Raw genomic sequence first — 17,517 nt, 5'->3', positions numbered from 1 at the left:
CAATGCAGGAGATACAGGAAACATGGTTTCTATCCCTTGGGTCGGGAAGATCCCCTGGAGAAGGAAATGGCAGTCCACTCCAGTATTCTTGCCTGGAGAATCCCATGGACAGAGGAGCCTGGTGGGCTACAGTCCATAGAGTCGCAAAGAGTTGGACTGAGTGACTAAGCACACTCATGATGGTTTATAAGAGCCACAGACATGGGGCATGGGTAGAGTTCTTTGGGTTGTCTCAAGGAAAACACTTGATCTTCCTGGACAGCCACATTCTCTTCTGTAAAAGGAGAAGTTTATTTGCGTAAATTCTCTCTTGGTTGTTCTGGAAGGATTAAATAGCCAGTGTCTGGAAGCAACATGAGAGATTCTGAAAATAAGGCTCTGGGAGCCTGTGATTTTCTCTCTCAGAAGGATTTATTGCTTCAGTATTGGGGCTTGCGTGTGTTGTGCGTAGACAGCTGGGAGTGACGTTCCTAGTTCAAGAAAGGAATTTATTTCTTTAACAAACACATATGGAGTAGTTAATATGTGCCAAGCACCATTCTGAGCTCTACAAATTTTAATTCACTTAATCCTTGAGCTAACCCTATGAAATTGGCACTGTTATTATTTTCATTTAATGGGGTGAGGAAACAGTGATGAAGTAATTTGCCCCAAATCTTGCATTTACTAAATGGTAGAGTACATAAACTCAAGCTACCTGTCTGTAGATTTCATGTTTATATGATGCTATGCTGCTTTGAAAGAATTTTTGAGACTTCTGTGAAACCCCCATTTTATGTTGAGCTTTTTTGTTTCTTGTTTTAAATATAATCTTTCTAATGTTGCCCACTTCTTGACTGATAGCCAATATTTACCCCAAATGAAAAGTGAGTCCTGAACTTAATCTTTCAAGGGTGAGTCTTCTTAAATGCCTTTAGAGTTAATGGAATCCTTCACATCTTATGGACTTGAATGTATTTGAACACAGTTTGAGAATCTCCAAAGAAGAAAGAGAAGGTCCTCTCTCTCATGGTCCTCATGGAGGAACAATCTCAGCATGAATCTGTCCCTCACAAGGCTCAGGAAATCTCTAAGGAGATAAGTTGTTTTGAGGCTTTTAAATCCACGAAACAAGCAGATTTCCCACTGCACTGGTGAACAAGATTCACTTGACTAGCTCTGCCTAAATGTAACAGCATCGTCTTGGCCCTCAGTGAAATTAACTTGGCTGTACATGACATTCAGCATTTGATCAAAATTAATGTATTGCAGCTGCAGTTCCAGATAACATTCGCTAATTTTCAAAATGAGTCTGTTTTACCTAACATGAAGCATGGGCTGATCACAAATTTTTTTCTTTTGCTGCAAACAAGCACTGTGTGTCAAAATACCTGCTTTTTAATCTAATGAAGGAAAAGTCCTGAAATGTTTTGTCACTATCAAGCCATCTCATTTCTTTCTAAATGCATACATAAAATTAAATGCCATCAACCTCAGAATTGACTGAGAGGATCAGAATAAAGCAATCTCCTTGAAATCACTGCTCTCTCTAAGAAATATAATAAAACTCGTGAACATCATCTCCAGCATCTGTAAATGACTTTGTGGGATATTCTTAGAGTCGTGGCAGCACTTTACAGTTGGAGCTGTTCCTTTTTTAACACCCTTTTATTATTTATTTATTTACTTTGGGTTGTGCTGAGTCTTTGTTGCTTGCACAGGCTTTCTCCTAGTTGCAGTAAGTGGAGGCTACTCATTGCAGTCTTGGGCTTCTCATTGGGGTGACTTCTTTTATTGCTGAACGTGGCCTCTAGAGGATGGACTTGGTAGTTGTGGCACATGGGTTTATTTGCCCCGAGGCATGTGGTGGAATCTTCCTAGTCCAGGGATTGAACCGTGTCCCCTGAATTGGCAGGTGAATTCCTTACCACTGGACCACCAGGGAAGGCCAGAATTGTCCTTTACTCTACTCTTTCCTCACAACTTATCACTCCTCACTCAGTAAGTCACTTTGCAATCCATTTAAGAGGCAGACAAGTATTATTAACTTTATAGTAAAAAAAAAAAATCACTAAATTTGAAAAGTGGTTGGTAAAGAGTTAAGGCAAAATAATAATGATAAAGATAGTTAAATATCAAACATAGAAGAGACAATAGAACAAAGAGATGTTTAAAAACTCCTACAGACAAGGACAATACTTCCTATTTTTATTTTAAAATACTTAAATAATAGCAGAATGCCTCTAACCAAATTCCTGTTTCCTTTATTTTTTTTGGTAGAACAGCTGGTTTGTATAAGGGCTTATGAGGTCAAACCAAGAAATTTCAGATAAATGCCACAAGACTGGTATATTCTTCTGCTGTCGTAATACCCTTATTTAGGTGCTGTCTATTCAGATTAGATTTAAAGGGATTTTAGAAATGCACTTCCTTTTATACTAGCTCTCTGGAACCTGGAGGATCTCCAACATGTTAGCATTATGTGGAAGCTGTGAAATCTAGCCTGAGGGCAACACTGTACTTCTCTTCTCTGGCTATCAGCCCTGCTTCCTTTTTGCTTCTCCATCTCATATTTGTTCAACACCTCTTTAAACAATTAATTTCTGGTCTTAATGCTTCTGTGCAAAGTACTTAAAATAATTCCATTTTTCTGAATGGATACTGAGCTTAATTCCAGCAAACTCATAGAAAATAAAGGGATACATCTTTAATTTCAATGCTACCACTTAAGAAACCGTTCTTCCACTGGTAAGTAGTTTTAGAAGGGCTTCTAGAGGTGTGCTAAAAACAGTTTAAAAGCTGTCATTAAGCAATAATTAATCCATTTTGTTTGTTCATTAATTATTTATTGACATGCCCCCAGTGCATTTATTACATACATGTAAAATTTATCACTAACTTTTACACAATGTGCTTTTATTATTATTTCTTACTTAGTCTTAGTGAAAGTGTTAGTTGTTCAGTCCTGTCCAGCTCTTTGTGATCCCATGGACCAAAGCCAGCTAGGCTCTTCTGTCCATGGAATTCCCCAGGCAAGAATACTAGAGTGGGTAGCCATTCCTTTCTCCAAGGGATCATCTCGACTCAGAGATTGAACCTGGGTCTGCTGCATGGCAAGCAGATTCTAACCAAGTTACAAAACAAGAATTTAATTGGAAGCAGAACTAAATATTAGTTTTAATTAAAACCCTTTGTTAACAGGGATTAAAGCAACTCTGATCACTGTACGCAAAGCAAGAAGGCATTATAAAGTTTGGAATTGTCAAAGGAGCTTGAAGCAGCTGGAAATTTACCAAGTATCTGTAAACTTTTAAAGCTTATGTCATCGAAGAAAATACACTTCAAATTTCAAAATGGTCTTTGTGCTTTACTAGTAGTACTACTAGATGCAGAACATGTTACTTTTAACTTCTGTAAGGCTCGTAGAAATCTCAGCAAAAAATGGATAATGGCTGATAGTCAATTTAGAGAATAAGAGAAGCCTCAGGAGTTGAGAGGCCAGTGGTCCGCCGTGTGAAGCCTACTGGAGTCAGAATCCTGGCCCTGCCATCAACCCCAGTGAGTTGCTGAGTGCAGATTTCTCCAATCTGAGGGTGACGACCATGACAATAATAATAGAAATAAACTCATACAGTTACGGTGAGGACCATATATAAAGCACTTAGAATAGTGTCTGGGTGGTAGTAAACATTCAGTAAGTGTTACTGTTAATTATTATTATGGCTGGTATGGTCACAGGGTGCATGCGGCGTGGACACTAGTGAGTAATGCACCCCTGATCAGTTCAGTTCAGTTCAGGTCAGTCGCTCAGTCGTGTCTGACTCTTTGCGACCCCATGAATCGCAGCACGCAGGGCCTCCCTGTCCATCACCAACTCCCGGAGTTCACTCAGACTCACGTCCATCGAGTCAGTGATGCCATCCAGCCATCTCATCCTCGGTCGTCCCCTTCTCCTCCTGCCCCCAATCCCTCCCAGCATCAGAGTCTTTTCCAATGAGTCAACTCTTCGCATGAGGTGGCCAAAGTATTGGAGCTTCAGCTTCAGCATCATTCCCTCCAAAGAAATCCCAGGGCTGATTTCCTTAGGAATGGATTGGTTGGATCTTCTTGCAGTCAGTACACTCACCTAAATCTCTTTCTTCCTTCCTTGCCTTTTTTCTTCTTCCATCCTGCCTTCCTTTCCTTCCCCCTTTTTTCTTTCCTCCCTTGCTTCTTTTTTCTTCCTTCCTCTCTCCCTTCCATCCTTCTCTCCCACCTTCTCTCTTCCTCCGTCTCTCTTTGAGTGTGATTCTGCCTTTTTTGTTTGCTTTCACCCCTCTCTCTCTATTATTCTGCCCTTCTCATTTTTTTTTTTCAATCTCAGTTTTTCCAAACCTTCTTCCCATTCTCATCAACTTCATTAGTGTCTTTCCTCCACTTGGTTTTTTTTTTAAATGCATTTTTATTTACTACTTTTAATTAACCTACAATTTTATATCTCTACTTAAAAATAAAAGCAACGAAATGTTTTTTCCATCTTGAAAACGAAGTGCTTGAAACTAACAAATTATTTTATACATGTCATTGCCTTGGTGGGATAATTTTACATGGAGCAGTAACAAGCAAATCTGTCTTCCATTCCGCTATAATAAAACATCAATGGATTTGTAACCCAGAAACTATACAGCAGAGAAAGAATGAGAGAGAATTTGAAAGAGAGAGATAACTCAAGGTTATTAGCACCTGCAGGTTGAACGTCACTGAAACACGCAATCAGGAAGCTGAGCCACACAAGAGTCTGGGGCCATACCCTCAAAGCAGCTCCAATCACTGAGCAGGGCTGGCCAAGTGGAGGTTGGACCACAGCCTGGGCTAGGCATGTGGCAAGGGGAATCCCAGCCCTAAGAGGAAGAGAAGCAGAGAACCTCCCGTGACTTTCCTTCTGGAATATTATGATGGTGGGATTCTTGCATCTTTTAGGTCAACATATTTGGAGTGACACTTTTCTCTCTTCCTGCCTGTATCTCAGAACAACGAAGTAGACCTGAAAGATGATTCAGGAGAAGTTCAAGTCCATTTTAGGTGCTTCTACTGTCACTTGTATTTGGGGAAAGAATGTATGTGTATTTACTTGTTTTGGCATGGTCCAGTATAATATGGGGGAAAAGATGCGTGTGGTAGACAGGAAGCTTTTCATTAAGAAGTACTAAATGATAAAGCTGCTTTATGAAAAGTATAAGTTATTTTCTATACACTATTTTATTATTTTTTCAATATAGCTTTTAATGACACACAATCCACCCTAATATAAATGAAATGACATGGAAACAAAAATTCCCTTTTCCTTTGCCAGTGAAAAACTTCCTACTTGGTACCTACTTCATTTAGGGATGCTACAAAATGATGCAAGGTCTCTCAGTGTCCCATGGTAAACTGAACAGAATTAATTTGGAAGCCTAGACAAGTATTGGAGCTTAAGTTCCTAGCAGGATAACTTTACATTATAACTGAGTGTCTCTGCTTCTTCATATATTATGTTTATATCAGAACTCATAATAGAAAGAGCGATTAAAGGAGATGACTGCCAACCTTCTGTCTTCAAGAACACCTGGTCTTGGATTACTGTCATGGATCTGACATTTATAACATTGCTCACTGCACACTTCCACCCATTCTACTAGTTTGCATTTATAGTGCATATTTAGCATCATAAAGATCTTTTACATGCATCATGCTATTTTACATCTGTGAAGAACTTTAGCACTGGGAAAGCACATTCCCCTACATGGTGGAATTTGAGCTTCGCAGCAATCTTGGTATATTAAAAAAAGGGACCCAGAGAAGAACAATGATTATATGTCATCCCCAGGTCACATAGGTAAGAGATAACTCAGACTTCTAATGAGACTTCATTTGAATAAAGGGCTTCTAATTCCTTTTCTCACAGGAAACCACTAACACACACACACACACACACACACACACACACACTTGCAGGTTTTTGCAAAGAGGGGACAGTGAACTGAATCTGAAGAGAATAGAAGTCATGACATAAAGTTTCTATATGCTTGGTGCAGCTCTTATGAAGTCAGGGTAGGCATGTTGCCCTTTTCCATATTAAGTTATTCCAGCTATATGAAATGCATCAAGATGACACCAGCAGGGCACTGACTTGATTTAGAACTCAGCCACACACCTGTTCTTCTAAATATAAACAAATTTGCAACCTGAGCCATTGGCAGCCGCTGGAGGGTAAGCAAGTGAAAGCTGGGGCTGGTGCCTGGCTGCAGCCTGGCTCTGGACTTCCAAATGCACAAGGATGAAGAAAGCGATATTCCAGGCAGAATATTTGTCATTGCAATCTGGAGGTCACAATGACCTTTTATCTCACCAGAGAGATTATCATTGTTAGCTTTATTATCCTTATTGTTATTTTTAAATGTGCTTAGCTTGCTCTTGTGACTGAGCTTGTACCCAGCTTTTGAATGCTCCAGGTCCTCTTGATCTGTATATGTGAAAGTTGCCAAGTTGCCACGTTTGGAGAAAGCTTATCCAAAGGGAAATTATCTGCTGCACTCCAGAACACTAAATTAAATCTATAATGTAGTTTCATTGTCCTGTGAAGGCAATATTGTTCCAGACTCTAAAACTTCTGACTATTCAAAGTGTGTGACTACTCCTTGATGCTGTGATGTTTCCTTCCATTCTTGCTCAGAGAGAAAGAAATCATACCGGGGTCCTTGGAAATGTTCCACATTATCTTTGACTAGTGGTATACTACAAAGGTGATACAAATGTAAGTAGCCCAGTGGCAGGCATTTTATGGTGCACATGAGGGGATATAGAACTAGGAGACTTGATTCATCTGAATGGCCAAAGCTCTTTACGTGGTCCAGATTATGATCATTAGTAGGTTCTGAAAGCATTATTTCTAGGTGCTGAGAGCTGGCCAAGAAGTCTCTTAATTCTCTTTCAAAATGACTGCAATTGCAAAAGGTTTGCATGTTGAAATTTTTGAATATGCAGAAAAACACCAAAGCACGGTAAAACTATTGCCATCTGTTGATTTGCTTATATGATCCTTCACCTGCAACTTGGCAATTTGATGAATTCTACTAAAATATCTTCTAGTGTGAATAAATATGGCAAATTCTGGGTGATAAATGCTTTAGATAATTCCTTTAGACAAGGATTTAGTCCCAAGGATTCACCTTCACCTATGTATATGGTGAAATGTGACATATTTAGATAGAGATGGAGATAAGGGCTAGTGGTAAAGAATCCACTTGGCAATGCAGACGACATAAGAGTCATGTGTTCAATCCCTCTGTTGGTAAGATGCCCTGGAGGAGGGAATGGCAACCCCAAACTCCGGTATTCTTGCCTCGAAAATCTCATGGAAAGAGGAGCCTGGCCAGCTACAGTCCTCAGGGTCTCAAAGAGTCAGATGGCACTGAAGCGACTTAGCACGCACACACAGAGATGTCAAGACAGATACATAAATGTAGATTGATCCAGCTGAGATGCAGTGGCAGTAGCACTGTAGTTCAGTTCTCCCTTTGAGGGAACCTGCTGCAAAGGGTCATTGGCAGACAGCCTCAGCTGCTGCCACCTAGCATCTACCTTACCATCATGTTGGCCATCCTCTCCCCTGTCTATTCTCAGCCAATAACTGGGCACAGCAGGGAAATTAGAGCTGGGACATTCCTGCTCCTTCCCATCCTCCACCAAGAAGATAACTCAAAACAATATTGCAGTCCAGGGGAATGGCAGAACTTAATACCACCATTGAAGACCTTAAAGAGGGTGTTCTTCATCACACCTTCATGTAATTCATTAGCCTGGTCCCTGCAGATACTGGATGGTTTCTGAGGATGACCATAGACTGCAACAAACAATCAAGTGGCCCTGATCACAGCTGCTGTGCTGGATGGCAATGTGGTGTCATTGTTAGAGTAAATTTATGGCCTCAAGTACATTGCATGTGGCCATTGATTTGGTTAGTGCATTCTTTTCTATTCCAGCTGGAAGAGGACAGAAACAGTTCACGTTCATGAGGACTATGCAACAATAATTACAGTTTTTCCCAACGACTATGTTAACTTTCTTTTTCTTTCATGATAAAATCTAAAGATGCAAATCCATTTATATCTCCTAAAGAACATTACATTTCTATCATATATCAATGGTGCCATACTGGTGTGTCAAGCTGAGCAAGAAGTGCTTAGTGTGCTAGAGATCTTGGTGAGATACAAGCAATCTGGAAGGAGGGAGGTAAATTCAGTGATATAACAGGGATCCATCTCTTTGGTAAACATCCTGGAATCCAGAAGTCAGGAGATTTCCAGCATATATCCTCCAAATTATAAATTAGTTGGCTACAGCTTGGGCTCCTTTCTACTCAGAAGGCAGGGAGTACACTTCCTTGTAAACTTCTGCAGGTTCTGGAGGCATCACATTCTACACCCAGGTCCTAGGTATATAGCTTTGTTCCATTTCCTGGGTGATATCGAAGCCTGCCATCTTTGTATGAGGCTTAGAGTAGGAAGTAGAATAGGCTTCCCTTGTGGCTCAGCTGGTAAAGATTTTGCCTGCAGTGGGAGAGACCTGGATTTGATCCCTGGGTTGGGAAGATCCCTCAGAGAAGGGAAAGGCTACCCACTCCAGTATTCTGGCCTAGAGAATTCCGTGGACTATACTCATGGGGTTGCAAAGAGTCAGCAACGACTGAGTGACTTTCACTTTCACTTAGAGTAGGAAAGCACTCTGTCATAAGTCAGCCTATTGTGTAAGCAGATCTGCTGTTTGGTCCATAGAGTCCAGCCGTCTCTATGTTGGAAATGTCAGTGATAGAAAAAGTTAAAGTATAGAAAAAAAAAAGGACAAATCTAACTGAGAGAATTACACTGAAAGTCCATGAAGTTCTAGAGCAAGGGCATGCCATTTGAATGAGAATTATATTCCTTTGAAAAACAACTCACTGTTTTATTGGCCTCTGGTAGAGGCAAAATATTTCATTATGGGATGCCTAATGATCATGCATCTAGAACTACCAGTTATGAGCAACAGGATCACCAAATCACACAGTCCGATGAGCACAGCAGTAATCCACTGTAAGATGGAGATCATATTTCAAGGTGGAAAGGTAGCTGGATCAAATAGGATGTGTCAGCAGCACGAACAGGTGGCTCAGATCTCCATATTGCCCACCAGAATTGCACCAGTATCTCTCCTCAAGCTCGTAAAAGCTAAAAATAAAAAGAAGCAGCTACAATCCAGGGTCATCTTGAGAGTCAGTGAAAAATAATATTTTTCAAAGATGGAGCTGTGAGCCATGATTAAAGAAAGCCAAGTGAGCCAAGTTAAAGAAAAAGTGGCTATAGGGAAAGAGTAGCTGGAAGTGGTAAGGGTCTGTGAGGAAGAAAAGAGTTGGGTAATTGGAAACAAGAGGTGGGTGGACATTTGGGAGGGGGCAAGGCATGTGAAGACTTGTATATCCCACTACAAAACACTCACCTCTAGAAAGGCACTGGAAACTAAGGAGACAGATAATTTAGCTAGTTTGTGTTAGCCGACTTCCAACACTGGCCAGAGAAACTAGTAGGGAAGAAATATGAACTGAGGGGCTGAGATGAAGGCTATATGTCGACTCCTTCTTCCCATAGTCAATCTACCTCTTTATGTTGAATGTTCAACCTATTAACAATAGAGACTAATATTTATACCCAGCATGACATTTGGCTCCAAGTTGACTATATTGAGTGCCTTCCATTCTGAAGAACTGTTGGTGCCAGCGACAGAGACCTATTCTGGTACAAGTTTGTCTTTCTCACCCACAGAGACTTAGCCAGAACCTTTGGTGAGGTCTTATGAATGCTGCCTAGTCCACAGACATGGGATACCACATAGCACAGAACCAAGCCAGTGCACCCACATTTCAGCTAAGAGGATTGTAGGAATGGGTCTGTGACCGTGGATCCTTTGTTCGAATTGCATACCATTCTGAAAGAGGCAGTCTGATAGCACATTAGAACAGCCTACATCATGAAGTGTTACTTGCTTATTCGTGTCTGACTCTTTGCGGCTCCATGGACGGTAGCCTGCCGGGCTTCTCAGTCCATGGAATTCTCCAGGCAAGAATACTGGAGTGGGTAGTCATTCTCTTCTCTAGGGGATCTTCCTGAGCCAGGGATCAAGCCTGGATCTCTTGTATTGCAAACAGATTCTTTACTATCTGAGTCACCAGGGAAGCCCCACATGAAAGCAGGGCTGAAATGCTAGCCTGGTTATAGTCCTTTGCAAAACAAAGTGCTGTTTTTCAGGAGACAGTATATGCACTAAGTAAGATCCTTCTATATAAAGCTGTGTCCTTATCAAGAAGAATCAATACAGTTCAGTCACTGAGTCGTGTCCACTCTTTGGCACCCCACGGACTGTAGCACACCAGACTTCCCTGTCCATCACCAACTCCTGGAGCCTGCTCAAACTCATGTTCATCATGTCGGTGATGCCATCCAACCATCTCATCATCTATCGCCCTGTTCTCTTCCAGCCTTCAATCTTTTCCAGCATCAGGGTCTTTTCCAAGGAGTTGGTTCTTCACATCAGGTGGCCAAAATATTGGAGTTTCAGCTTCAGCAATCAGTCCTTCCAGTGAATATTCAGGACTGATTTCCTTTAGGATGATTTCCTTTATTTCTTCTGGCATTTCTAATGCACTCTGCATAAAAGTTAAATAAGCAGAGTGACAATATACAGCCTTGATGTATTCCTTTTCCAATTTGGAACCAGTCTGTTGTTCCATGTCCAGTTCTAACTGCTGCTTCTTGACCTACATAGAGATTTCTCAGGATGCAGGTCAGGTGGTCTGCTATTCCCATCTCTTTAAGAATTTTCCAGTTTGTTGTGATCCACACAGAATGAAGGATTGAGCGAATACCAAAGGAGAGCTGGCTGTGTAGCAGCCCCTCCCCGCCCAGAGGCAGAGAGGCAGGCTTGTGACAGCCAGAGCCAGAAGGCAAGGGGCAGCTGCAATCTCAACCTCAAAGATAGCATCTTTTAACAAGCTGTGAGCAGGCTCCCAGCTGCTACCCACGTATTCCTGAGATTCTGGATGGTTGACATCCTCCAGGAGGGTTGCAGCCTGAGATCAGCTCTCCAGAGGAGACATATGGCACACCTGAGATGGTTTTCTTGCAGTGCCCCCAGGAAACAAAGTAGCCAGGACCAGGGAGGTGATTAAGATACATGGCCCACCTGGGCGAGTGCACTCACCAAGCACCTGGTCGCCTGAGCTGCTCAGACCTGGCAAGGGCACAAAACGCATGCCCAACCCACAGAGACTGAGCCAGAGCTGTGTCTGAGTGTCTCCTGTGGAGGTATGGGTCAGAAGTGGCCTGCCACAGGGGCAGGGACTCTGGGTGCAGCAGCCCTGGGTATGGCATAAGCCCTCTTAGAGGAGGTTGCCATTAACCCCAACACAGAAGCACCAGAACTTACACAGGACTCAGGCAATAGACTTTGGGAGGGCACAAACAAAATCTTATGTGCACCAGGACCTAGGATAAAGGGGCAGTGACCCCACAAGAGACTGACCCAGACATGCCCATGAGCATCCAGTGGTCTCCAGTGGAGATGTGGGTTGGTGGTGGCCTGCTCCAGGGTCGGGAGCACTGAGTGCAGCAGTGCATGCAAGGGACCTTTTGAAGGAGGTCAACATTATCTTCATTACCTCCAGCATAATTTGGCCTCAAGTCAAGCAACAGTAAGGGAACACTTCAGTATTCTCGCCTTGAGAACCCCATGAACAGTATGAGAAGGAAAAAAGATAGATAGGACACTGAAAGATGAACTCCCCAGGTCAGTAGGTGCCCAATATGCTACTGGAGATCAGTGGAGAAATAACTCCAAAAAGAATGAAGAGATGGAGCCAAAGCAAAAAGAACACCCAGTTGTGGATGTGACTGGTGATGGAAGTAAAGACTGATGCTGTAAAGAGCAGTATTGCACAGGATCCTGGAATGTTAGGTCCGTGAATCAAGGCAAATTGCAAGTGGTCAAATATGAGATGGCAAGAGTGAACATCGACATTTTAGGAATCAGTGAACTAAAATGGATTGGATTGGGTGAATTTAACTCAGATGACCATTATATCTACTATTATGGGCAAGATTCAGAAGAAATGGAATAGCCATCATAGTCAACAAGAGTCCAAAATGCAGTATTTGGATGCAGTCTCAAAAACGACAGAATGATCTCTGTTCATTTCCAAGGCAAACCATTCAATCTCACAGTAATCCAAGTCTATGCCCTGACCAGTAATGCCGAAGAAGCTGAAGTTGAACTGTTCCATGAAGACCTACAGGACCTTGTAGAATTAACACTCAAAAAAAGATGTCTTTTTCATTAATGGGGACTGGAATGCAAGTATGAATTCAAGAGCTACCTGGAGTAATAGGCAAATTTGGCCTTGGAGTCCAAAATGAAGCAGGTCAAAGGCTAACAGAGTTTTGCCAAGAGAACATGCTGGCCATAGCAAATGCCCTCTTCCGAAAATACAAGAGAAGAAGTGGTGGCCTGTCCAGGGTCAGGGGAACTGAGTGCAGCAGTGAGCACATGGGACCTTTTGAAGGAGGTTGCCATTATCTTCTTTACCACCACCGTAGTTTGGCCTCAGGTCAAGCAACAGGGGTGAACTTTAGTATTTTTGCCTTGAGAACCCCATGGACATCGAAGATACATGAGTCCAGAAACCAAAGAGTAGAAGCATGAGTCAAACCTTTTGCCACTGTTCCCAATAACTCAACTGCAGAATAATCTGTATAGCAAATAGTTGAAAACAAGAGAAAAGTCAAATTAAGATATATAATATGACAGAATAGTTAATAGTAATTATTGAAATTAAGAGTATTTATAACATATTGCAGAGAAGGCGATGGCACCCACTCCAGTACTCTTGCCTGGAAAATCCAATGGACAGAGGAGCCTGGTGGGCTGTAGTCCATGGGGTCGCGAAGAGTCGGACACGACTGAGTGACTTCACTTTCACTTTTCACTTTCATGCATTGGAGAAGGAAACGGCAACCCACTCCAGTGTTCTTGCCTGGAGAATCTCAGGGATGGCGGAGCCTGGTGGGCTTCCATCTATGGGGTCACACAGAGTCGGACACGACTGAAGTGACTTAGCAGCATAACATATTGACATCACATGGGCTAATTTTTTACTCTCATCCTCACAACTCTGACTTCTTCATGTTTAGAGGTTCTGATCTCCAAAGGGCATTCACTTTTGCTAGGAGACACAACTAAATTTCCATTTAGGTATCAGCTTTCCCTGCCCCCAGAGCATCTGATATTGTATGTCCAGGGACTGGCAAGTAAGGAGGTGCTGTTATTCCTTCATTCTAGGAGTAACTGTGGAAAATAAGAAGGGAAGGCTGCTTTTACACAAAAAAGACACACATATGGAACCCAGGTAAGCCGTGTAGGCACTCCACACTCTTTTGTTCCATTGTAACAGAACAGAACATGAACAGATTTGTTCAGCAGCACCTGACTGAGAATAGCATCATAATCAAGTGTTTGGACCGCAGAGAAATAAAGCTTTAGATCACCTCATCATGAAAGCCATCAAGCCCTGCTGAGTTAATAGCTGAAGGTAAGTGAACCTTAAATAGTGGAAAAGGGAAAGAGTAAGAACCAGGTGGGGCCCCAAGTCCAGCTGCAGAGATGGGAGCTGCAGTTTATCCCACTGACTTCTTTGGTCTAAGTTTGTCTTCAGAAAGAGAGGCAGTAGAAACCATGGGGATACTGTTCCTAAAACGTGTGATGTGCGTGTGTGAGATGTGAGGCATGTGTGCTGGAGGCCATCAAATTGTATCACTTGAATCTCACCCTAAGACAGTGTTCCCCAGTCTTGATGGAGCCAGAGACTGGTTTCATGGGAGACAGTTTTTTCCAAAGATCGAGGAATGAGGGATGGATCCTGGATGATTCAAGCATATTACATCTATGGCACTTGACTTCTATTATTACATTGTGATGCATAATGAACTGATTATGCAACTCACCATAATGCAGAGTCAGTGGAAGCCCTGAGTTTGTTTTCCTGCAAGGAGTTGGTTGCATTTGGGAGTGATGAGAGCGTAATGGGGAATGGCTGTAAATACAGATGAATCCTCACGTTTGATTGTGGGTCACCTCCTGCTGCATGCCTGATTTCCTAATGGGTAGGGGACCCATAACAGTCTCTGGCCCAGGGGTTGGGGACCTCAGCTCTGTTATTCTCCAGTGCATCTCAAGTAGGTGGCAGACAGTCCCCAGTTGCTGCCCTTTGGGATCCTGCACAGTGTTCAGGCTGTGGCTGTGCTCTCTTCCCTTCCAATGGCTGAACCCAGGGGATGTACCGGAGCTGAACCCTTCCTGCCCTGTGTGGGGTTCCTTTGATGTCTTTGTTCTGAGGTGCTTCATCAGCCTGGCCAGGACTTTCTCTGAGCTGCTCTGCAATTTGGGCCTCTTCCTACCTACTTCTCATTGCTTTCCTCCCTGCTTTCAAGTGTCAGAGCAGCAATGCAGACTAAAGGCGCTTCCTGCCCTCTCCTGATTTATCCCTTACTGAACCTGCACAGACATTTCCCTGACATGTCAGCTCACGTCTAATCACATTGCAACATCCTCTCTGCAGACGCTTAGGGTAACACACTAAATTTAAGGCTCAACCCTGGCTTCAGGGCTTTCTCTAGCTCTCCTACTCCCTCCCCCCACGTCTGCTTTCCTTCTGCAAGACTCTCATCCACTGATTGGCTCTCTCCACCTGATGGCATGGACAGCATCCACCCATGGGCATGACTGGCGGCATGGGCAGACAAACTGCCATGGCATGGGGATCGCTGCTTAGAAGGCCCCTTAGTGCTCTAGGGTCACTATATTCGTTTGCTAGGGCTGCCTTAACAAAGTACCTCAAGCTGGGTGGCTTAAATAACAGAAGTGCATTCTCCCATAGTCCTGGAGGCTAGAACGCATCTCTCATCCAAGATCAAGATGTTGGCAGAGTTGGTTTCTTCTGAGACTGTGAGGGGGAGTCTGTTCCATGCCTCCCGGCTAGCTTTTGCTGACTTGCTGGCAATCCATGATGTTTCTTGGCTTCTAGACACATTGCTGTGATCTCTGCCTTCATGTTCACATGCTGTTCTATGTCTCTGTGTCCAAGTTTCCCCTTTATAAGGACACTGGTCATATTGAATTAGGGTCCACCCTAATGATCTCACCTTAACTAATTATATCTGTAATGACCCTACTCCCAAATAAAATTACAGTCTGAGACACTGGTGAAGGGGTTAGGACTTCAATATATGAATTTTAGAGGTGGCGAGGGGGATGGAATTCAACCCATAACAATCATTACCTTGAAACTTCTAATAATTTTTATTTTGTGCTGGACTCCACAAATTATGTAGCCAGTCCTGGCTTTGGAAAGCTAATTTTAGCCTTTAGCAGTCTTAGAACCTTGGATCAGGAGAAAGTGCCTTTTTCTCCTATAATTACAGCAGAAGTCTCCCATGGAGCCTTGAATGACATTGACTGGATCACCTAACCATTTCTAACAAATCACTCTGGCCATAAAGCCCTGCACTTTGGCCGGGCTAGGCCTGTGCTTTTATTCACATCACCTGCCACTGGGAAGGAAAGGGAAGGACAGTGTTTGGTTCACGAGAGTATTCTAGTCAGAATTTGGGACCAGACTTACACTCTTTGTTTGTTTTGTTTTTTGGCTGTTTTGTGGGATCCTAGTTCCCTGACCAGGAATCAAACCTGGGCTTCCTGTGTTGGAAGAATGGATTCTTAACCACTGGACCACCAGGGAAATGTCACACTTGTTTGATAGAAAAGAGTTTGCATGTTTCCTATTAATTCTGTGATCTGGAACGGTTTATATTGTTTAAAGATTATCTGTAATTTAAGAGTCTAAAAAACAAAAAGCACTGATAAAGTCCTTTCTTTTCCATTTTAAAATATTTTTGTCCACCTGCTGCATTTTTGAATCATTATTAATCTCAGAGTTTTCTATTTTTGAGTCAAATGTTAAGATTTACATTTTCTTTAAAACTATGTTACATCTGAAATGGCAGTTTTAAAATGTTCTTCTAGGTGTAGCTGCTTATGCCACTTATGGGCTGAATTGTGTTCCTTTAAAGCTCATGTGTTGCAAGTCCTAACCCCCAATACCTCAGAATGTGACTGGATTTGGAGTCAGAATCCAGATTTTGGAGACTTAAATCCAGAATGTGACTGGATTTAAAGAAACAATTAAGTGAAAGTAAGGTCATGAAGGTGAGCCCTAATTCAGCATGACTGGTTCACTTTCAAGAGGAGATTAAGTCACAGACATGAACATGCAGAGAGAAAAGACCATGTCAGGATACAGACAAGATAGCCATTCATAAGACGGAATAGAGGTGCCTCAGAAGAAACCAGGCCTACCAACACCTTGGTCTTGGGCTTCTATTCTCCAGAATTATGAGAAAAGAAATATCTGTTGTTTAAGCCAGCCAGTCTGTGATCCTTTGTTATGGGAGTCCTAACTAATGTCAGGTTGAAGGTTTTATGTTTGCGTTTTATTTTCTTATTCATGGTTATTAGACTCATACATTTTTGTTTGCTTGTTTTGTCCTTTTTATTTTGTATTGGGGTATGGTGATTGCAGCCATGAAATTAAAAGACGCTTACTCCTTGGAAGGAAAGTTATGACCAATCTAGACAGCATATTAAAAGGCAGAGACATTACTTTGACAACAAAAGTCTGTCTAGTCAAGGCTATGGTTTTTCCAGTGGTCATGTATGGATGTGAGAGTTGGAGTATAAAGGAAGCTGAGTGCCGAAGAATCGATGCTTTTGAACTGTGGTGTTGGAGAAGACTCTTGAGACTCCCTTGGACTGCAAGGAGATCCAACCAGTCCATCCTAAAGGAGATCAGTCCTGGGTGTTCATTGGAAAGACTGATGCTAAAGCTGAAACTCCTATACTTTGGCCACCTGATGCGAAGAGCTGACTCATTTGATGCTGGGTAAGATTGAGGGCAGGAGGAGAAGGGGACGACAGAGGATAAGATGGTTGGATAGCATCACTGACTCGATAGACTTGGGTTTGGGTGGACTCCGGGAGTTGGTGAAGGACAGGGAGGCCTGGCGTGCTGCGGTTCATGGGGTCGCAAAGAGCTGGACACGACTGAGCAACTGAACTGAACTGATAGCCGATTAACAGAGAAGGGACTCAGCCATATATGTACATGTATCCATTCTCACCCAAATTCATCTCCCAGCCAGCCTGCTACATTACATTGAGCAGAGTTCCCTGTGTTATACGATAGGTCCTTGTTGGTTATCCATTCTAAATATAGCAGTGTGTACCTGTTGATCCCAGACTCCTTAATAATCCCTTCCCTTCAACCTTACCCCATGGTAATCATATAAGTCTGTGAGTCTCTTTCTATTTTTGTAAGTTCATTTATATCATTTCTTTTTGGATTTCATAGACTCATAGGTTTTTTTCAGAAAATATATT

This window comes from Capricornis sumatraensis, chromosome 3 (genome assembly GCF_032405125.1).
Source record: "Capricornis sumatraensis isolate serow.1 chromosome 3, serow.2, whole genome shotgun sequence".
Classification (NCBI taxonomy): Eukaryota; Metazoa; Chordata; class Mammalia; order Artiodactyla; family Bovidae; genus Capricornis; species Capricornis sumatraensis.
This window is presented reverse-complemented; position numbering follows the sequence as displayed.